The 24455-nt window shown below is 36.5% G+C and overlaps 1 protein-coding gene across 4 annotated transcripts in view; it reads right to left on the reverse strand.

Moving 5' to 3' along the window:
• The window catches only part of CNTN5 (contactin 5), a 661723-nt gene that overhangs the window by 443815 nt on the left and 193453 nt on the right, over positions 1–24455 (reverse strand). For 3 of the 4 annotated variants that reach the window (XM_074570954.1, XM_074570986.1, XM_074570965.1), the window contains exon 2: positions 15850–15989. The exons of the other annotated variant lie outside the window; for it this stretch is intronic. The gene's annotated coding sequence lies outside the window, so the exon portion shown is untranslated. The remainder of the gene's footprint in view (positions 1–15849; positions 15990–24455) is intronic. 4 annotated transcript variants of the gene reach the window in all.

The following is a 24455-nucleotide window of genomic DNA, read 5'->3' on the forward strand; positions in this document are numbered from 1 at the left end:
CTCATTTTAAAAATAAACACAATTATCACCTTAATTAAAATCTAAAGCTCTCCAAAGCACTTCTATTCTACCACTGCTAACCAACTGAAAAGCTATATTAAATAGACTTCTTTCATTTTTAAACTTTTATCAAATGCCCATAAGGCACTAAATACTAGAACTTCTTAAATAAAAGGACAATGATTTTTTAATTAGTTTTGTTAAAAAGAAGACTCCCAGAAGAGATGCATATTACCTCTCTACCTCAGCTGTGGAGACAAATACCAAGAAATACCTATCAATTTTACTTCTTATCCAAAATAATGGCCATGAATTCCAGCATAGACAATGTCTTGTTGCAGGGGTTACAAAGCTGGTCAGCACTGATTGTATTACAGGAAATGGAAACTTATCAACTAGAACTAATGTAGGACAGTGAATTCCCTTTTCCACCTTCATAAATTGATACCTGGTAAATTCTACCTTTGAAACTCCTCTAAAATGAATGATAAATCAAGGTACAGAACATTCTAGGAAGTGAAAAGAGGGTATGGATTACTCTGGGAAGGTAAAGGGACCAGAGGAACTATTCCTGACAAATAACCTCTCTCGTGAACTCAGGCATGTATTTTGTTTTCTGTTCTAAAACAATAATCAGTGTAACTTAAATACATGACTCTTATGCAGACATTTCATAGCATCAAAGCTCTGAAGCCACATCCTTTTATGTGTCACATAAGGAGGAGAAAGCCACACCTCAGTCAGTCTCTGGCCAAAAGAAAGGATCTTTAAGAGTTATTTTAGCTAATGCAATCATGGTAAAGAGAACTTTGTTCTTCATCTAGCCTGTGGAAACGTCAAATTTTACCCCTAGCGTTAGGGTCCTGGAGGAGGCATCATTACATTTCATCATGACATAAATCTTGTTATTGATCCACATTTGTCTTCTGGAATTTAAAACACCCAAGTCATGGGTGGGTTTTGAGGTACAGAGAAGTGGAGAGGCAAAGCAGCAGTAGTGTGTTCGTCTAAAATTAGAATACTAGAGAAAAAACTGAAATATTAACTAAGAAACCTAAGCGAAATTAGCGCCACGATGAAGTGGAAGTTCAGTGGGAAGGTGAACTGAGCCTTCTTTCCTCAACTGTGCCCAAACATACTTTAGGTGCCTGAACTTTTACGGGCTTCATACATAAAACTTCTGCTCTGTTAAATATGACATAGTTAATTCCATAAAAATTCTGAAGGCAATGATCATTTCCATTTGGCAAGATCTTTCCAAAGCTCAGTGTAAAACTTCACTAAGAGATTAGCATTACAAGGAATCCTCATAGCTTCTAAGGACACAATAATAAATTGCCTTTTTGAATTCATTCTATAGTAAGAATTGGATCATTTTTTTAAATAAAATGCAAGTGTAATTTTTTTCAAAGAAATCTTCAAAGCAAACTTGTGAACAATTTCTTTACAGATCAAGGGGTAGCGTAAGAAATCATACAAAAAATCTTTCAGAAACCAAGAGAAATTAGAAGTATGGAATGCAAGTTCTCTTTTCCTCATGATAATTTCATTTCCTGCTGAAATTTAAGTGACACCAAATAAAGATCTAATGTTGTTTTACAAAGGTTACTTGGCAACCATTTCCACAGAATTGCCACTGTTTTACTCTGATGTTTACTCTAAAACAGAATTTAGGCCACAGTGAGATGAAGTGAAGATACCTTGCACATATCCAAGTAGACTCTGAAGTTTCTAAAGAGAACACTGTTAGAACTAAATAAAGATTATAAACATTTGCTTTTCCAAATGCTGTGGAATTAAAAGCTTTCACATAATTCTGATAATGTAGAAAACTCTGGACACATTACTTGCTCTTCATTGCTCTTAGTGACATTAACCTATTACAATTTTAGTTTATAGTTCAAAACAGAATTATGATGAACCTTAATTAATGTTTTATTCATTTTTAAAAGGCAATTTGAGACATAAGAAGCTTGACACTAGTCACACAGGGGTATTCTAAAGTCAGCTGCACTGTTTTAAAGGTGCTGTAAATCTGTAACTGCTAAAAAACTTTTGTTTTTTTAAAAGAAAAAAAATAAATTCCACTAACTGAAAGATGGGTAAATGTATAAACTTTCTGTTTCAATTTAGTAAATCCACTAGATTTGACCATCTGCCTATTATATGGTGTTTTTTCTTTTAAATGAATTTAAAACTAGATGATCTCCAGAGGTCCCTTCCAAACCTACCATTCTGTGATTCTGTAAAATCCCCCTTTGAAAAAATAAGGATTTAAATTTTAAAATGTGCATAGGTAGCTGTTTAATCAACTGTATTTGATTTCTTGTTGGGTCCAAATCTCTTGTCAAACACGCTATCCACACCTACTAAAGAAAGACTGTACTAAATCAAGTTCAGAATTTTTTTTGTTCTTCAAAAGAAAACATTGGCTAGATATTTATTACTCTATTCTTGAGCCACATCCAATTACTTTTACAATGTATGGCATGTTTCAGTATTTGACAGAAAAATAAATTGCAGGCAAAGAAATAAAAAAATAAATAAAATGCTTTCTCACATCTCAAAGCACAAATGACATTAAATACCAATTCCATTTCGGAGTAAATATATTTGATTAGCACAATGACTTAAAGGAATGATTTGTTTCACAAGATGCAGTAAATCTGCCTTTTATTCAAATATTGGTAATCACTCTAGTTGAATTGCATAAAGAACATGGAAATTAGAGGAAAAATAAACAAATGCAAATTAGTTATCACATGGTAAATACACTATAATGAATTCTCTATCTTATGTAAGCAGCATCGTCCCCAGCAGCCTACTTTGCTCTTAAACCAGCGAATATATACACATAGATGCTTAACACTGACTTTAATTCAAAACACTTACAGAACAGACTTTTAAGCTGTGTGGCTGTAAGAGATCCTGTAGCACCCGAATCAATATGAACTTTTGCTTATTTCTTGACTATGGTGTTAGGATTTCCTGCACGCTTGTTTTCAGCAGATTCAGAGACCTCCAACAAAGCTGCCTGAACTCTGCAGCCCCGTGACTTTCTAGGCTCTTCTCTCCCTTGCAGGGTAGAAACAGAAGTCTGGTACAGAAGCAGCAGAAGACAGTAACAGGCAAGTGGGATTCCTCCCATGCGGGGTGCCCACATGCTCCCCTTGCCATAGGTAACAGAAGCTGGGAGAGTGGTAATGGGACTGCATGCCATGTGAGTGGATCACCCAGCACAGTCCGAGAGCCTGTTTGCCCAAACACTGATAACCCTAGAGTGGAAGATGCCACTGACCACTAGACTGAACAGTAAGCAGGGGATTACCAAGAGATTTTGGAAACAAGGAAGTGAGCTTGAAAAGAAGTACAAGAAGACCATGTCAGTTTGAGAATGTCAGAGTCGCCTCACTATCATTGCGATCTCTGCCTGGTGCTGGCAGAGCATCCTCACCACTGGGGGCGTGCAGTCAGGGCACTGGTGGTGCAGGATGCAACAGAGGACTCACACCTCCGGTGTGCACCCATGTGGGCTGTCTCACCAGCGGGTGGGCTGATATGGGTGCAGGCAAAGCCGGAGCACGCAGGCAACTGTGCAGGTCTGTGCAATTCACACTTCTGGGGGTTAGTTATAAAAGGCTGTTTAGAAATTCAAAGGGGTTTATTACAATTTTATACATTTCTAGCATTGTGGTTTATCTTCAGTATTATTGATATTGATCCTGAATATACCGTTCATTGATTGCTGATTAATTATGTGTCATTAATAAATCAATAAACCACTTGGAACCAGATTTTATTTAAACCATCAGGAGTTGAGCAGTTTTTTTGTCCAACATTGTTATAGATAGACTTCATGCTCAAAGAACATGTCTTCAAACAAGCTCTAAACATATGATAGAGAAAGAATATCCAGGAGCCATACGAGGGGAACACACTTCATACCCAAATGTTAAGCGGAAGCTTTCAATAGTGGACTGAATTGTGGTAAGAGAATGAAGGGTGTTGAAATCAGGATATTGCAACAGAAGTGGCAAATATAATTATGTATTAGTAGATATATATAGTATGGACGGGTCAGAAGGTGACTAGTCTTGACCATATAGGTATAGTCCCTTAAAGTAGGTGAAGGCTCTAACAGATAAACAAGACTCAGATTAGGCCACTTGACTGAGGTACGTCAGATGGGAGTAACTGCTTTTTGAAGAAAAGCCAAATGATAAGAAACTGCTCTTATAATAAGAACTGTGAAGCTCTGTTTTGCTAACCATGAGGATGTAATTTCCTCAGCACTTCATAATAAAAAAGTTATATGATATACAGGTTGAATGCACAATAAAACCAGCACATACTCTGAAGAATACTATTTCACACTAAACACAGGTTATATTTATTAAGGTTTACAGAGTTCCATTTAAAATCCTGTTATACATTCTCTGCATATCCCATTCCGCAAAACCTTAACAAGATGACTTCTTTAACATGACACTGCAGAGTGTTGCCAAATTAAGTTCAACACGTAATACTGGGCAATTTATCCTGACTAGGCATCCCAGGTTCCTTTTATTGACAGACACCCTGAGGATGATTTAGATGTTGGTTGAACAGAATTATGTTCTTTTATTCCTTTCCACTGATTACAAACAGCGACACAGCAATGAGGCTCAAAGCCAATGTGCCTTAGGCCTGCACTATAGCGCATGGTAGAAGAGTGACTTCTTTTTTTAGTTTAACTTTTTAAAAACTAGGATCAGGGACAGGCTGTTTCACAAATGACAAGTTTTGTATAAGCAAAGTTAAAGAAAAATAAAGAAACCATGCTCTCTAAATCATGAATGCATTTCTAACCTTGTACAACTGGAGTTGAAAAATGTACATTTGTAAAAAGCCTATTTTAACCACATACAACTTACAATGTATATGTTACTGGCTAAGTAGACACTACTGCATATGCATCTGTTCATTCAGTTGCTAAGATCAGTACAGTTGCATTTATTTTCATGTGCAAGTTCCAGATTCTCGTTTAACTGAACATTCATTTGTCTGGAAGACTGAATTTATGTGGGCACTAATTCGTTATGGAAAATGAATGCACAATGCAAGAAAAACACACATTTCTTCTTCATCAGCCAAATTATTTTTAAATTTAGCAACATGACTGATTACTTATGTATGACAATTACCACATTTTCAAGTACAGCCATTTCATAGTTACTTATACTGAGGTCTTAAGAATTATTAAGATTTTATTTGTTTTTACCATGAAAATCCATAAAGAAAAAAAGAAATTATATTGATAGATTTCATACATGCATAAAAATATTATAGAAAAGCATTTGGCTTTAAAATTGAGTCATTCTTCATCCCCAGTTGAATTATTACTCTTTTGGTATGTTCACAAACAAGTCTCTTGTACAAATTATGATCTACGTATTTGAGTTTTAATACTGCTGATGACTTGGTAGAAACTCAGTACGATAATGATATATGTTAATTTTCGTTTCTATGAAAGGGAAAATAAGAATAAGTAATAAAACCAATGTTTAAAAATCTCTTAATTCTTCTGATGCTCAATTATATATTCCATAGAAAAAGCAAAGGTAGAAGTGGAAATTCAAACCTAGTTCCTAATATTCCAATCTGATTCTCACACAATCCCTTATGTTTCCTGTATCACCTAGATGGTTTTTTAGTCAATAGTTACATCACCACCATCTAAGCTATGGATTTTATTTGACTGTTAAAAACAGGAGCAGACAATGTTGGCCCCTTGGAGTTTTCCAGCTACATCTGTCTCACTAGGGTTTTTTTTTAAGTTGATGCAATTTTATGAATATTTTTGATTGTCCTGTTCCTATTTATTTTTGTGCTCTGGTTCTCACACCATTCTACTGAGTTAAAAGGTTGCAATGTGTGGCATGCCTTCTATTTGCTAAATGGTTTGGGAGATTATTTGACTGGCACAGCTGTCCATCTTTTTTCACTTTATCTTCGCTTAGTGTTTATAGTGGGTCATTTGTTTCCCTACTGACATGATGTTGTGAGTCATTCTACAAGCTCTGTTGGATTTGTCTTCAGAGAATGAAATGTTCACTTAGCAACTGATATTGCTTTAATCAGATCCTCTTCTGAGGGTTTTCTGCCACCCTTTCCTACTCCACTCCCAAATCCTAAAATGTATTTTAGCTATGAAGGGGAAATTCTAATTGTAACTGCTCAGCAGTGGTAATTTGTGACTCAGGAATGATCTGGCATGGAGGGCAAGAAGGCCCAACTAAAAGAATGGGTTAAATTGGCTGGAAACAGGAATGCCAGAGACAGAAGGACTCCTTGCTAGGGAGAGAAGTTTCCCTTGGTGATGAGATAGGAAACGGCCTCAGCATTGCCTTGTAGCCATCCTGGAATGTGAGCGCTCAGGCGCCCAAGCTCAAGAACCTCCTTTTGGCAGTAGAGCTGCGCTGGGGGATGGACCCATGGCTGGCCTGAGGTGCCCCATGCAACTGCTCTCAGGACTAGTGCTGGCACGAGGGTATATAAAGAATCGGCTTATGACGCATCTTTGCAGAATCCATGTCGAACTGTGTATAGTAGTAGGACTCTGCTCAGTGCATTGTTCACTTTTTTTTTTTTAAATATTTAAGCATAAACATGTGTTTAATTCACCTTGAGGGATACCATAAAAATTCCCTAACAGCTACCAACACTGTAGAGTTTTAATGACTTTTGGTTGGTTGGTTGGTTTGTTGGTTTCTTTCTTTTGTTTTCGTTGGGTTAGTTGGTTGTTTTTTGTTTTTTTCTTTGTTGTTTTCTTTTTTAATATAGTCTATTTGACACAGAAACACAAGGGATATACTGCACCTTCTAGTTCCACGCTACCTCACATTTTCTGGCTTTCCATGTATCCCTATCCCTACTCAGTTCCTACACTACTAAGTTTGAACTAATCTGGGCTTTCTTAGTGAAAGTTAATATGATCACTCCAAATTCCTTGTAGTATCAATAGACGTTTTGTATTTGAAAAGAAGACATATATAGAATTTTTATAGGATTCTACTTCTCAGAGAGACTGTATGTTGTTCTTCAAATTTCTATAAATTTTATGGACTTATGCAACCCTTAGCACTACTGGAAGCCTTGCCATTAACTACAGTGAAATTTGAACTAGGTTTTTAGTTGTTTGTTTTATAAATTTTCTACTTTCAAGGTCTTTCATAATATGAAAATTAGCGATTCAGATTTTTCAGCTATATTGCTTGTTGTTCTACCTTTCCTTTTATTCCAACAGTTTGGATCAAAGGTTCTGTGTATACAAATAATCATATAGTTAGCCTGTAAAATCCTTAAGATTCTTCCTAAGCATTTTATCAGATACATCATTGAACTGCAATAGTTAGGTCAATTGATTATCAAACAGAAGAGATAAAGTGAAAGATCATGGCTTGTAACTACACTGTAGTGAGAAAAGCATAGTGCTACTTTACTATATTACTTACAATCTCTTGAGTTCCTCCTCAAATATAGCTCTGGATTTCCAGTGAGCAATATTACTTATGGGATATAGCAAGCTGATCTTCATATAACCACATATCCTAGCTAGGACTTTAACCTGCAGAAGCCAATGGAAACGTGTTGCTGACTCCCTGAATGACAGAGAATAGCTTTTGTATTTCCACAGTTCCTGTACAGGGATTATTGTCCTCATCAAGAGAATTCCCCTACAGAATCAATTTCGATCATTGTGGTTCTGACCTTATCTCTTATCTCCTTCTGATGTTTCTGAATGCAGGAATTTTTAAGAGGAGTTACATAAGATCCTCTTTTTAAAGAAATTTCGCATCCCTTTGGATCCATGTGTCTGAAGGCCAAATTCTGCTTTGGTATATCAGCAAGAGTCTGATTCATGCTACTGTAAATTAAAGTTGGTCTCAAATCAGGAAAAAGTGCCAGATCGGTCATGCTTCTGAATCTTGTCTTATAAGGATAAAGAATGTCTTATTTCCCACTTCGCTGAGAATTTCCAGATCTAGAATAATGCATCTGGTTTTGGGCCACTCAGTACAAGACAGACATCGACCAAGTGGAGGGAGTACACGGGAGGCCACCAAGATGGTGGAGCTGGAGTACATGCCCCATGAGGTGAGGCTGAGGGATCTGGGCTTGTTCAGCCTGGAGCAGAGATGGATTTGGGGGAACCTAACAGCAACCCCCAGAGCCTATGGGGAGGTGATTGAGGAGACAGAGCCAGGCTCTTCAGAGCAGTGCAAGTTGGGAAGATGAGAGTCAAGAGGTGTAAATTGAAATGAGAGAGTTTCAGCCTGAATATAAGAAGCTTTGTCACCATAAGGACAGTCAGGCAGTAGCACAAGCTGGGAGAGGGTGTCTCTGTCCTTGGATGATTTCAAGACCCAACTGGATGAAGACCTAAGCAGCCTGGTCTGACCGCAAAGCTGACCTGCCATGAACAAGAAACCAGACTGGAGACAGCCCAAGGTTCTTTTTCCATCTGAACACTATGATTTTATGAACTTCGCTTTTTATATGGAGCTACTTAATTTTACCAGATTTGGCAGTTATCTAGTTTATTTCATGTGATAGAAAATCCAGGCAAACATCAGTTACAGAAAGTGATTTTACAGTTGCAGAATCAATAAATCTGAAGCCTATACTTTCAAAAAGCAATCCCATAAAAAGAAATGAAAACCAAGGTAAGAGCCAATTATGTGTGACTGCCAGATTCATTAACATTAACTAACAAGACTGTTGACTTCTAAAATTGCTTATGTCAGGTGGCAATGAAAAACTTGATAAGAGAGTACATGCAAAATATCATTAAATATTTTGCAGCTCATTTCTATCAGTAACAAATATTAGATTAAGACAATAACAACGTTCACATGAATTTGAAAGAATTAATTACAAAACTTCTTTAGAAACCACACTCCATATGTTATTAAAAGGATGAAACTAGCTTTCATTCTGAGGACTTCAGATAGGAAAAATACTCCTACTGTAACAAATAAATACCAATAATTAGTATAATGACAACAAGTAATACTGAGCTTTGGTTCTTCTCATCCTGTCAAAGCAGAAATAATTATTGTTTCCCCGAAACTGCTGATAAAGGAGTTGCGCTGCATATTAGGGATGTTTAATGCTTATTTTCAGAGAGTCTCTGTTATACTATGTAATGTTTTTATGTTTTTTGTGAGGCTATGGATTCTATACTATTTCCTTAAAAGCACTGCAAAACTCAGAAATATATCTCATTTGCCAAGGCCTCTTCTCTATTTCACAGCCTAGAAAAGTAATCTTTTGAAGTGTTTTATTTTGCTATTTGTAGCCTAGAACCCTTCTAAAAAACCCCATATGTTATGCAAACAATACACATTTTAAGTCATATGGATATTTGCAAGACTTGAGGTATGAACATGGATTCAGGTTTGAAAACCTGAGACAATATCAAAGTGTGTTGACAGCCTCTTTATCTCTCCTTCTAGTTATGTAAAAAGCAGCATGGTATAAGCATCTTTATGGCATTTTAGCTTTTTTTTTATTTCCAAGTCTAGGGTGATAAAATAACACAAAAATTATAAACATATGTTTTACAAGTACTTCTGAAAACTTGAAATGTATATGAATGTAATACAAAAACAGATACACACATGCTTATATAAAGTGAGTTATTCTGAAATGTTGTGACTGTATAAACTGTATAATGAAAAACCTACATGAGACTTAAGGTCTATCAATGGCTTTTTATTATCAATTGCAGCCCCTCAGTTTTCTGTGCTGAAAAAAAAATCACGAAAAATACAGGCATCTTCCAAAATTACTGCTAGGTCAGGGATTTCTACAGCTGACTATCTCCCAAATATCTGAATCCCATATAAAATGGTAATAGTTACACAATACCTGAAAAGACATGGTCAGTTGTCTGTCTTCGAGATTCAGATGCTTGTCGCTTTGAACATTTGCATTCACTACTCACAAAATACATACAGCTAACAATATAAAACTTTGTCCTGCTCATTACTTAGGAAAGGATGGATGGCTGTGCAGTGTCTTCCCCGACATCCATCTGCCTGCATCTAACTCTATCATGAATGAGTGGCTGCCTTGTGGGTAATCTCAGCCTGGCTGCTGAGAAACAGTGATACAACAGGCACAGCTGGACATGCCATAGAGAAGTTAAGAGACTGGGCTTTCATATTCGCTATATGGAAAGTAGGTATATTTGGTCTTTATGAAAATTTTAGAAGTGTTTTTAACAAACACTGGAGCCTGCTTGGACCTTACTGGCTTGACAGGCTTGACCCATTGCTGCTTTCCTGAAGAGCACGGTGCCTCTGCAAAATCAGACAAGAAGTGGGGGGTGAGGCTCTACCCCACTTAGTTCTGCAAAAGCAGCTGATCATTCAGCAGTGGCAAGAGGCATCTGCAGTGCAGTGGCTCTGCATGCAGTTCACATTGGGATTTCTGATGTTATACCAGTGCAGGGATCTTCCATGCTTCTAAAATTAAAGCATGCTTTGTGGCTTAGTGCGATAGCAAAGCCAATCTGATAGCAAGCTGCCACAGAAAGTGGAATTCTTTCTGCCTTGAAATTTCCCTTGCATCTACTACGCTGGTTTAGGCACAAAACAAAATAAAAACAAACCAAACCAAAACTTTTCCACAATTATGCATTGGCGATACAACCTGTAGATCTGCTACAAGGGAGGGAGTGTTGCAAGGAGAGAACTGAACCACACGTTTTGCAGTGATCTGTCATTGATTAGGCTTCATTGTAATGTCAGACTGAGCCTAAGTAACCTATGTTAGGACAGAATTGTTTCTTCTTTTGATCACATTGAGATATATACAAAATGGCTTCTCATAAGGAGAGAAATTTATAGCAGATCTGAAATCTGAATACATGCAATTACCTAAAGTAGTATTCCTAGTTTCCTCATTCTGCTATAACAGAAGGCAGTGAACCACTATTAATATGTTACACATTAGATTCTCATCAGTCTGTAGTGAACTGTAAACATATACATCACAATTTAATCCATCAAGTTATGTACTCAGTATTAATAAAAACGATACTAATATTTGAATACTTCAGGACTATAGTCTAATAGGAATTCAGACATTAATCTGAAGACTTTCAAAAAATTTTATATTAACATCAAGTCTTAATTTTATAGCATTTTAACCTTTGCAAACCTATGCAGCAGCAAAATAGAAGAGTTCATCACAAAATTAAAATTAAGCAATTTGGTATAACATAAAATTGAAGTCTTAAAGTAAATGGGTTCAAAGTCTAAACTCTCTGATATTCTGGTTATTTCTATTGTAAACGCATAGGTAGGAAAGAGGGGAATCAGTATAGCCACTTCAGGCCTTGAAAAGACAAATTTTCTCAGAATATAAGCATGCCTATTGGCAATAAGATATCAGGCATACAAGTCCAAAACCTTTTAAACCTTTGTTTTAAAATTAGTGTGATGCAATTAACCTTACTACCTGTGATAACTCTCATGATTCCCCAGCCTATGTTGTTCTCCCCACCTTGAGAAGGAAGTTGTTAGTCACGTGAGATGATTCAACAGCTAGGAAAGCAGCCGCTGAACTGCCACACTTTACATCCAGCAGGCAAAACTCTTCATGTAATGCTGAAATTTGAGCCCTTTATGCATGAGACAGACTCCAAAAAAAATCTTTTCTGATTAGAGCATTTATACCTCAAATAGATTTGATGTTTTTTTCCACCTTGAGTATTTCTAGTTCTATAATCTATAATGAAGGGAGAACCATGTAGGTGACTTACATGCTCAACACAAGCTTGAATATCAGTCCTAAGTTAGAAAACAAAGACATACATGAACAGCCTAACTGATTCACTGGTGTAGTAAGTAAGCTTTGGTAATACCCTTACCTGAAATTTGCAATGATATGGAACAAGTATGTTGTATCTAGCATTTCTAGAACTTAAATGTAGTTTGAAAAAAAAAAGACTGCAGTTCAAATCTTTTTCTAACACCCAAGATTAGATATCAGTTTGAATAACCAGTAAACATTTAAAATTTTAGATCCCTCTAGCTCTTCAAAATTAAATAGAAGTAACACACAAGAGCAAAGGATATCAAAAGCAAAACTCCCAGGAAGAATCTCTTTTACAAAATTATTTTGTTCTGATTGGAATGGAGAAACACTGAATATTCAAGTAGACAATGGGCAGATTTCTATACATTTATTTATTTAAACTAATTAATTAAACACAGGCTCATATTTTCATGGCAAAAATCACACGATGTATATGATTTCAAGCTTCCTGGTTCTCAGAAAATTATGTTAAAACTAGAGATACAAAAAATTAGGGTACAAAAAATCTAAACCGATCAATGTTTGAAACTGAATGCCACTATATATACAGGTGGTGAGACTTTCTACTTTCCACTTTTCTAAGCTCATGCACCCCAAAAGTAATCACAATTCCCAGGAAAAGGCTACATTCATCACCTTCAGAGTCACAGCTATTTCTCTTTTAGCAAGAATAGAGTTAGTGTGGATTGCTTTAGCTGGCTATATGCTGAAAAAACAACCTTGTTAGATTGGGGGAACTATCCCCATGAAATGTGAACTGGCAGAAGGCCAGAGTCTGCAAGGAAAATTCAAAACCAGCTGCAGCAGAGCAGCAACCCAGATCTAAAGTATCAATTTTCAAAATAATCTAATCATTACTTACCACATGAAGTACTCAATAGTACAATATATTATTGTATTTGCCCTGAATACATTATAATAACCATTAGAAGATAATTCAGTAAACACTTTTTTTCACCCATAGTTTTGAGTGAGTAGAATTTCTGGCAGCTACCCAAACAGGTCACCACGAACAGGATAATGTGGCAATCTGTTATCATTAGCTCTGTTGGAAAGGTTTTGAAGACACTACAGAGAATTAAATGACCTGGAAAACTCAGTGTATGGAAAAGTCTATTGTACTCATCTCCGTTATTTCCACCTCTACGCATCACTGGAACAGTGGAACAACATGATTTGCAGTGGTGACAAAGATAAAGGTCATTTTTCTGTTTTTCTTTAATCCAGCATGAGCCATTTAAGGATTGTTAAATTCCACAGATACAGAAAATGACTAATTTGTGTCAGGTCCTTCCAATCTCTCAGTATGTTAATCTATTGAAGTCTTCACATTTGGAAGACAATGTAGAGCTGTATTTTTGAAAATCACTGCTACTTTTGTTCCTGTCCATCACTGTTACAACTGTCAGAATTTCAGATCATCTAAAATAACAATATACAAACCCCCTATATAGCCCTTTTTAGCAACTGTTTTTCCTAACTGGTGCAATTTTTCCAGCAAAATTTGAAAGAAAGAGCAGTTCTAAAAAGATCTATTAAATGTAATCACTATGCCAAGGTCCACATGGTAAAGACAGGTAGTATAAAAAGACTGACATGACCTATTCAAAAATGTGCATCAGAGAAATTTCTTTTGTTTATGTAAACTTTGCCGCTGCTGTTCTACATTTATCTGAGTGATTAACTTAAAATGAAGATGACATGCACCAACTATTCTGATTTAACAGTTGTGTACATAAGCCTTATTCCTGGGATATCCAACAGCAGGTAAGTCCACGGAAATGAAAGAACAGAAACAGGGGAATGAGCGAAACCTTAGGCAAAAGAATGGAGATCGTCTGCATTTTGGGAAAGGAGGGATGACGTATTCCTGGATCTCAGAGCTGAGAAAAGATTCAAGGGACTATAGTCAGGGGAGCTGAGTGTTTTCCCTAAATCTGTTTTATTTCACACTGTATACTTACTGAGAGGTTGAGGGCATGGAGTACCAAAGATATTGTTTTGAGGGCATACTCTTCCTCAGTAAATAAGAAGCTCCTGCTTAGGTATAAAATTGTGCCAAATCATCTTCCTTCTTTATAGAAGTGGAATAAAACACAGCATGATTTGTGTTTTATTTACCAGTGATAACTGGCAATTTATGTTATTTTTTTACATAGGAATTCCTGTAAGTGAACACTTTAACATTTATTAGGAACAAACCACATGGATTTAAGAAACAGAAACAACACTCATTTCTGATCTATTGCAAGAGGATGAAGTTAACATTGTGCACAAAGGCTGGCAGGCCAGAAGTTAGTTCTGTCACCTGAGATTATAGATTTATGTAGAAAGAATATCTGCATAAATAATCATGGCATATTTGTCAAAATTGGACTATCAAAAGCCTCCAGCCTACAGACTAACAGAATTCTGACACAGTATACACAATTATTCAGCCTATAAATAGTTATTATTTTGAGAAACAGAAATCTGTAGAAAGTTAAATTTTCAAACAAAACTAAGTCTTAAATGTATCTTTGCTGTTCTTTGGCAAGAAAGAGAAGAGTGATTTTTCATTTATAGCTTGGGAAAAAACTTTTCCCTATTCTCTCCTCCTCTTGCTCCTCAAGGACATTAAAGACGCTTCTTAGATGCCAGAATGCCCACTTTGCATGTGCTCAGAGCCAAAATACTTTTTTATATAAAGAATATCCTTTAATAAATCTGCTACTCTAATAATGCTTGTACAGAGAAAACAAGTTAAAATTCACCTGCCAATCTTTCCTATGCTTTTAGTGGTTGCAATACATCGTCAGGGGCAGGAAAATGAATTAAATTGTGTTATATTTAAAACGACACTGTGAATCTACTGATATCAAGTTCATCAGCTCTAACTCAGTTATGTCTGTTTGGAGGTCACTGTCTGTCTCACTCATTACAATGGCTTTCTAGTTTTCTGATATGATTCTCAATTAGTTGAGTAGGCAGGTAAAACATCCGACATCCAACAATGAACTATGTGCTTCCAAATATGTTTGCACAGCCACACATTACACTTCAGCAAGCTCTTTATGTTGACCTATTAATAAACCATAGTTTGAGGTTGAGAATAAAGACTCAACTCAAAAATTAATTAGAGGTGTTCTGAAATGAACTACATGATCATAAGTCATTCAGCTATTAAATGATGAAGCACACCAGTTAACAGATAACCACAGACATTTACTCCATCTTATTTCCATCTGTGGCTGTACTCATGATAAATTTAAAGTGAATATCCATCGTTCATCTGGATAATGAATATCAGATTGAAATGACTCATACCTACAGCTGCTATATCGCACTGGTTTGTATCACAATAGGCTCTTAATGAGCATAGAACTTTTGACATTCACCTGCTTCATTAAAACAGATTTGTATTTATTTGAATATTCTAATAAACATGCACTGAGTTACACAAACCACTTGATATTAGTTGTGAACAAACTCTAGCTGCATAAAAGGGTGCATTATCCTTGACCTTTAGGTTACCTTCATGAGAACTTGCCTGTGATTTCAGACTCCTGTAACGAACCCACCATATTCTTGAACTAGGCCAAGACACATTGAAATACCTGGGAGGCTAGAAGTGCAATACAGACTTTGTCTTTAAAACTTGTCTACAGAGTTTTCCAGAACTAATCAGATGATATTAAATATGAGACGAAAATTATTTTTAAAAAGTGCACCCAGGTGAAGAGTATACTGCAGTGACTATTTAAAAACATTTACAAGGAGTGGTAAACACTTTCAAGGCAGAACCTTCTACAAAACCATGGTGAGAAAAATAATAATATTATCCGGAAAACTGATTTCTTTTTTCTGATCTATGTTCTATTTGTAAGCTTATTCAGGTTAAACTGCTGGTGAGCACTTTTGTGTTTGATTTTTATTTTATAAACTGATAAATGCAAGCAATAAAGCTCATAACAAAAGCAGTTTAGTTTAAGTATCCACTACCTCAACTCTCCTATTGGCTGTACAGTAGTTGTCCTTCAAAACAGAACTGATGTCCACAGAATAGTTCTTGGATGAGTGAAAACTGATGATGTTCAGGAGTGGAACTGTATCACAATGTATTAGGACTCCTTTTTGATAATCTGTGGAACAGAAAAAGAAAAAGAAGTTATATGTATTTGTAGAGCTGTATTTGAAGCCTTAGATCCCACAAACCTTGTTTGCGGAGATCTGTTCATTTGACTCTCATGTTTCATTTCTTGGATGTTGCACTACATGGCAATGTTGGTTGGCTGTATGAATTGAATCTAAGATACCTTTCTTGTTTCAGAATGGATGCAGGATTCAAAAGTACTTTGTTTTCTGCTGTTAGGGGAAAAAATGGTATTTCTTACAACAACAACAAAAAAGAAACAGGAATGAATAGTTCTTTTTTATCAGCTACCCTATAAAGAAAGGATAGTACTGAGAAGAATGGAAAAGTTACAAATTTACACTGTTAGCCTATTATGTTTACGTATCTTATCTATAACAGAAGGAATATAAAATAATTTCTGTTGTTTGAATTTAAACCACCTCATGAGTGCTTCTCTAAAGATACTTTCTCATATTATTATTTTTTTTAAAGTGGTCTTTTCCAGATAACATGCAATTACAACTTCATTGATTACTTCATTTTCAAATTGCTCATTTTAAATTATGCTAGAGGCATGCATCGCCATTTTGCTTTTCATCTTAAAAAATACAGCATAAGACTTCCTTAAAATAATCATTGTTTGAACCAGTCTCTTCTACCGGGGCATCCAATCATTAAGTTAAATTGGCAACAACAAAGAAACCACAACACTTTCAGTAAATTTGTAAAAATTGTTTGCCACCTCAATTAGAAAAACAAAAAACAAAAAACCCAACCAAACAAAAAACCACCACTGACGTGATGCTATGTGAGCTTTTGGATTAATTAACTTTCACATGAAGGCTGAAAACCAGACTTTTTTCTGCAGAAGTCTTTATTAACTGAACAGTAAACACAGTTACATCATCTTAAAGCTTTGCTTTTTCCCAGTTTTTCCTGTACCCAACATGAGTTATGTTCTCAGATGCTTCTTCCCTTGGCTTTGGCAATACTTTATCTTGATTAAAGGAGTCACAAGAATGTCTTACTGTTCCAAATTATTCTATACTTAAGATATTTTCCTGGGAATCAGTCAGCACCTGGGAACTACATCTATTAAGTAATTTAGTGCCTAATAAAAAATAAACAAATAAATAAAAGCCAATTAACTGTCCTAGTCATACCTGTCTATGTCATTGCCAGGAAATATACTAGATGTCCAAAGTTCTACCAAAGGCACTGTGGTAGAACTAACTACCAATTTCATGGCTAATGCACTTGAGAATTATGAACAGTCTTTCCTCACTGTATTGGCATTGAAGGTTGAATTGAAAAATTTACCTAGACCTTGCCTTTAGAAATGCCTCAAATTCAGGGACTGGACAGTAGTTTTGACTTAGATTGCGTATTCCAACACAACGTAAAAAATCAGTACAAGGGAGAAATTCTGATGTTGTTCTCATTAACTTTTTGTAGACCAGCCTAGTCGATAAGAATTTACCTAAGTGATATTACAGCTCCATCCTGTACTGCTTGAATGATTCAAAGCTGCATCTGCAGTTCAGTAACCATTTAGATTTGTGAGGTAGAGGAAGGCAAACTTGTCACCCTTCTGTTAGAGCTGCCTCACCTTGCAGAAAAAAATGACATTTTATAAAGATTATGAAGAGAAAGATTACAGAAAACCAGTAATGAAGCCACCATATTGGAAGAGAGAGAATTAGATCTCACTTCTCTTTCCTTTACAATATTTGTATTTTTATAATCACTAATGATAATTATTGATGTAAGTAAATATCCATGTCGGTAAGCCTGCGAATACACTCTTCTTCTGGTCTAGCTGTTTACCCAAATCACCGAGTGGTAGAAATTCATGATCTAATAAACTTTCAAAATTCTATTTCATGGCATACCTTTGGCACCTCTAGTAAGGAATGTCATCCCTTCCTCCCGTCTTCTAAGCACCTGTTTGTTAGCAATCATTTAGAGACACATCCTGAAATGGGTGAACCATTACCCATCTTTGAGAGGAAAAACTTCAGCTCCCACCTCCAGCAGAAGCACTTCCACGCAACCACTATTTATTTCTTTTGACTAAAATATTACATTCTCCAGTCAGCACCCGGATATTGCAGACCTCAGCCATGAAGCATCTCATTTACCTAAAAGGTAGAAACGGCACGAGATACTTCTCTGAATGGAATGGATTCTGTAGCCTAGTGAATAAGATATTACCACTGCTATAAACAGGCCATGGTCTTTGTACTAACTTTGCAAGGCCTGTAGACTAGGGCTTGTCAGGTTTACTTTGCCTGAACTTGTTTTACCTAGCTAAACTTTGTTTTAGCTGGTAGAGCTGTAACAGCAATTTTCGAAATGACCAAGTTAACTATGTCCATTTAATTTTGCTTATGCTTATCCTTCTATGGTACAATTTTCATATAGGTAGTGGTAACAAGTATTTATTCTGTGTATGATCTAATATTTATGACTGTAACATAACAACATAGCATAGAGGAATATAGCCATGGTATGACAAAAGAGACGTTGAAAGCGGGGATGCAGGATGCAGTGTAGAGAGGGGCAGGCACACAAGGACAAGAGAAAGGACACAGGCTGAGGATGGAGACCCAATGGCTATAAACAACCCGCAAATGGCCAGCTAAGGAGGTGCAGACCTGGCAAAATCAGTTTTGCAGGCAACAGAGAGAACAAACAACATGTATCTAACATATGTAAAGTGTGCCATAAATAGTAAGTCCAGGTGAAGCATGCACTTGAAAACCAGCGAAAAAATAGCAAGTTGTGAGCATATTGGCAAACACATAAAAATGTGAATGTTAGATGAGGAGGAATAAATCATCTACATGAGTCCCAGTGAAGGACGCAGGGTGCTGACAACTAGTTGTACCCTCTTCCCAGACTGAAGCCAACCTTTGGATCCAGAAGGTGTTGGAAAATCAAACGGTAACATCATAAAAGTGGTAAATATCAGGAGTGTGTGTATGGAAATTTCAACTTCTTCTGCAATAGTATAATTTTCTTTATTTTTGATATCTTTCTTTTTTTTTCCACAATAATAAGAGCTGAACTAATAAGAATTCTTCAAGTAGACAGTTAGGATTTAAACTATACTTACAATAAATTACTAAATTTACATATAAGATGTGTTTCTTTTTCAGCCATAAAAATATCTTGAGCATAAAAATTCCACTTCCTCACATCACCTTTTGAAACTAATTCCTAGATGTTATTAAGATGATCAATCATTTGCCTGTAGAGTGTACAGCCATACCTGGGAAAGGAAGACATTGCCCTTAAGAATTGTGCCATTCTGTGGTGTTTTGTGTGTATATATATGTATATATGTATATGTATATTGTTGGGTTGTTTTTTTTGTAGTGGAAATTAGAAACTAAGAGAGAAATTCTCTGTTGAAATAATGCCCAATCACTTACCCTAGGTATGATTTGCACTTTACTTTTCTGTTTCCTTGATTTTCTTTCTCTTGACTAAGTTACAGAGGTATATCTCCATGATCTATTTGAGCATGTGTTTAACATAAGCTATTAATGTGTGTTCATACATATCCATATGCCTATTTATTAATATTTTTTATTTTTAGACTGATTTAAATGAAGTAACAGGAATAATTAATCTGGGTTTTTTACTACTGATAGTCATAGATTTCATTTTTTAAAACTTGTTTTGTTTTTAAAATAAAAATAAATCCGTATTATTTTCAGCTTTGAACCGAATGTCAAAAAACATAATTGTGCAAAAAAGGTTGCACAATAACATGAAAGTATGATGCATTAAAAGGAAAAGAACCACAATTTATTCAACCTTTTTATTAGATAGAAACATCTGCAGATGACTGAACTCCATAGAAGGTGGGCTAGCCATTAGGTTTCAGTAACTGGAAGAAACAATAAATCACAGCTTTTACTTTTACAGCCCATTACACCCAAAGGTCTAAAACCTTTCTCTGGTTATTTGCAAGCCTCAGAGTACTCCAGCTGCAGTCTTATACTTTCCAACTTTCTGTGACTAATAGATGCTATACTATTGAGTGAACAGGAAATTAGAGTAGGAGAGAGGTGTAAAATCAGTATCCACAGAAAGGCTATGCAGGGAGGCTGTGAAGAATAGCTCACGCTGTAGGGCTGTGCAGTCTCCCAGTGAACTTCAGACAAGACAGATTACATTCTCATTAATGACCATTTAAGAATCAGTGAATTTTTATATGTTAGAAAGGGGAAGCAGTGATAAAGTTATTAAATATTGTGGAAGGGCAAGATAGGAGAGGGAAATAGAGAGGAGAGATATTTGGGGAGATCTTTGATTGAGACCTCCTGTATTTAGAAAAAATAGCTTGAGAGATGTATAGATCTTTCTCCCACTTTTGACCTCTCACAGGGAAGTTAGCCCTTTTAAAGTTTCATTCTGTGTAGAAGCTCAATATCCTTCATGTTTCCTTAAAATATCCTGGCAATTGACTTGCCCTTCTGCACTTATTAAACAAATCTACTGCTTCTGATGCAGCATGGTTCAGAAAAATAGTTACCTTTTAGCTCACCTGCCTATTCAGTAATTCCACTTTTCTTCTTGAAGTGGGTAAATCAGATCTTCCTCCCACTTTGTTTAGCCTCTTTCCTATTATGTCAAATGGGCCCACAGTTCCTAGCTGATTCGAAAATGTGTAGGGGCAAACTCAGCTGTATAGAAGAAAGAAGCTTCTCAGAAATGTAATGCCTCCTGCATTGAACTGGAGGAAACCTCAGGCATCTTTAGACAGTTGAAGCGGGTCTCGCTATCTGTGTCTATACTACAGGCAAGAGGTTCCTGCTGTGCAACCAGGCTACCTGGTGACTTCAAGGCAGACAGCACCATCCTCAGTAAACATAGTTTCCATTAAAATCAAAGACAATTGTTTTCCTAAATGTCCTCTGGGAGGCTTTGTACTGTAGGTTGCACTGAAGAATATGCTCGCTATAAAAAACCTGAGTATTTCCACTATGTGTGTTTCACAACTGCTTTTGGATTCTTAATGCAATGTTTTCCATTCAGCATCTTTTTCTTCTGCTTTCCTGCTTCAATCTATTTCTCATACTGTACAGTTTTCACAGATGAAAAGAGAATATGAAAAGAGATGCAGAGGGTAGGTATACCAGGACATCTTAAAGGTAAGAAATGGCTCCTCAAGCTCGTTATCACGTGTACTAGTCGTTACATAGGTTGTCACATTTCAGCCCAAGCCTTTTAACAGACTGTAGTTAATAGACTCGACCTACAGGAAAATTTTTACAAAGTCTGTGAATATAAGAATTTCTTTCAAATATATGCATACTCTCTGGAGCTCAATAACTTAAAATAATTCTTAATACATTTTAGTCTGGCAGAGACAAGTGGAGAGTGTTACTCAAGTCTTTAAATATATAGCAACAGGTCCATCTTTAAAATTAAAGTATGTCTTGATATTCACAAGTACTTCTGTACTGACTATTTACATTCACCTTCCTTCTGCAAGCTTCAGAAACAGTAGGCACGATCCCAGAACAGTCCTTCTTCCCCCCCTGCATTATAACAATAATAATGGTGACTGTAATATCTGTAACACCTAGCACTTGTGTTGTCTGCAGTGTATCAAGATTTTTTCATAATGGAAGTAAATGTCCATTTTCCAGAAAGGAAAAATGGAGAAATGAACTGGCAAGGTCACCAGGAGCCAAAGCTATTAAAGATGAAGGTTATAATGAGCATTAAACCGTAGAGTTCAGTAATGGAAGAATTACTTAGATGTAGATTTTGACAGAGCAAAATTCTACAGCAGGAGATAATTCCTAGTCTTATACATGAAACTTTGAGGACACGCACTCAGCTCCAAAAGATGATTATTTGCCCAGTGGGCAAATGTTTGTAGGTGTAATATTTAGCTTCTGTTTCCTGGTTCTCTAACATCAGCAGAGAAGCCTGTAAAAAGTGAGTAATACAGTGCTGTGTGCTTTAGTTTGGGATTTTACTCTAAATCATAACTAATACTATAACTTTCTGATGTGAGCAGCCAAAAACGTAGCCTGATTAGAAAGGGGGAAATTACTAACAAAAGAAAATGCCTGCCAGTCTGGGAGCTGTGAGCCTGGGATCTAGCCCTTGGGGACCAGAAACATCCCTGAAAAGTACAGCTGGCCTCTTTGAAGAACAGGTAGGGAACCTAGAAACAGGTGACATCCTGAGATACCATCAGTAAGCGCAAAACCCAAGAAACTGTAATGGCAACCTTCTGTCTGAAAAAGTGGAAACAGTCTGCGAAAACAAAATTGGGCTGAAAGAACAGAAATAACCTACTGGCTGTTGCAAGTGAAGAATAGACATTAACAGCATCTACTGGCTGGTCAAAGTGGTGGTATCCTACGCCCTCTTTTGTCTCTATGATATAAAAAGGGTTTAATTTTTATCCAAAATGGAGCCTCTCTCTCTGAGAACGTCCTATGCTGTATATACTTTTACTTTCCTAAACCAGTTGAATTCCACACAAACTTTCTATGAGATTTGGCCTTTCATTGGGGATGCCCAGCAGACTCCAGACTCTGTGACATGGATCATTTTTGAAGTGAGACTCTGTTACCTTGTTGGGCCCTGCTTTGGGCCCACTTTTGGGGTTGCTAGTTGTGATTATTTTGGTAGCATTCTTGCTAGTGGTGATTTGTATGGTATTTGTGATTATCTGTAATAAATTAGAGAAATTTAGAGGACAAAAGCCTCCATCTCCGTGCGTATAACAGAATCCTACAAACCAACAGTAGCAATCTCTATACACTCACAGGCTGGGTAACCCTTTAGGTTGTAACACTTTGCTACTGAGTTTAGTCTCATATTTTTTTCGTGCATATTGTCTTGTCATAGTGTAATCTTCCCTAAGTGCCCTGTCATGCAAGTGGGCTTGCTCCAATGCAGTAAAACGTAGGTACATTGATGGGAGAAGGAAATTGTGAGCAAGTTCATTGGCCAAAGCTGTGATCAAACTCCACTCCAGCTGGATCTTTGTGTTCACACACAGGGACGTGTTGCTGCACCTTTCTACCAGAGATGATGTTTCTGCTGGCACTGCTGCTGCTGTCGCTGTCGGTAAAATAATACCTTTTGGAAACCAGCACACTGTCACTGCTGGTTGCCAATGCAAGTAATCATCTCATGATGAACTCAGAATTCTGAGTTCGACTTCTGTTACATCTGTTTGCTCGGATACTTTTTAATTGTGGCAAAGTACTTATTTTCGAGTTTAATTAACAGTGTGCTTTCTTTCACCTTTGTAACCACAGATGATTTTTCACAGATGTATGCTCACTTTCTAGGAGGAAAGACAGGATTATGACTAATTCATTTTTTTGTTTTGACTCATAAGGTACCCAATAATGTGGATCAGCGTGCAGTGAAGACTGACTGAATCTTGTTTATCAGAAGTCCTGGCGAACAGCCACAGTCTAGCAAACTGAGTCGAAGTTTCAGCTGAGTTATTTCCATCCTGTCTTGTTCATAACGTTTCCAATATGTGCAACTTCATAATACTAATAAGGCTGGGTAAACGTCTCATTCTATAACACAAGGAATCCTAAAAAGTTTTATAAACACTTCCAATGAACAGACCTTGGGAAGGCTATCATTTTCTATTTGCAAATAGGGAAATCAAGGGACAGTATTTTTCAAGGCAACATTAAAAAAATGCTTGAAATCACCTGGGGTTTTAAGATGTTGACTTTGAAACACTTTAATACTATCCTGATTTTTGAATACGTCAAACCCCTGCAGCTCTCGCTGCCTTTAACTGTTGTTCCCTGTGTTGGAGCGCCTTTCGGAACAAAACTCTGTGGTAGGTAACAAAATGAAGACACCCAAATTTTGTGCAGATGCTTGTAAATTTGGACCTCCTAAGTGATTTGCACAAAGTCAAACAGTGAGTCACTGTCTAAACAGTAAAAGAAATTAAGTTTTCTGCCTCTCGCTGTACTTCACTTTGGAAACATGCTGCTTCTCAGATAGCGGAGTTCCTTCAATTACAGAAGAGTGGTCTATTAGAGCTGCAAGGAAAATAGCATTACTTAATAAGTCACTACAAGAGAATAGGTAATGCAGGAGTAAAGATCAGACAATACACAGTGCCTGTAACTAAAAAACAGTAAAGGCAAAAGGTAACTAACTGCTCTCTAATCCAGGCAAAGGTACTGAGGAGTAGTATCAAGACAACTGCAGAGTGAAGAGGGCTCAGCTGCTAAATACTGGCCACTGTGGTTTGCTATGTTATTCAGAGCATTTTCTACTCAAGCCATGGTAAGAGTAAGTTACACTGAGAACTGACGCATAGACATCACGGCTGTGTGCAAATTAAATATAGGTGGAGTAAATAAGATAAAAGTCAGAGATACATGTTAGGGCTAGTCATATAAGAATTTAAGGAAGATCAGCAGAGTACATTTCTTTGCTTATGAAGTGGTTC

Source organism: Larus michahellis, chromosome 1 (genome assembly GCF_964199755.1).
Source record: "Larus michahellis chromosome 1, bLarMic1.1, whole genome shotgun sequence".
Classification (NCBI taxonomy): domain Eukaryota; kingdom Metazoa; phylum Chordata; class Aves; order Charadriiformes; family Laridae; genus Larus; species Larus michahellis.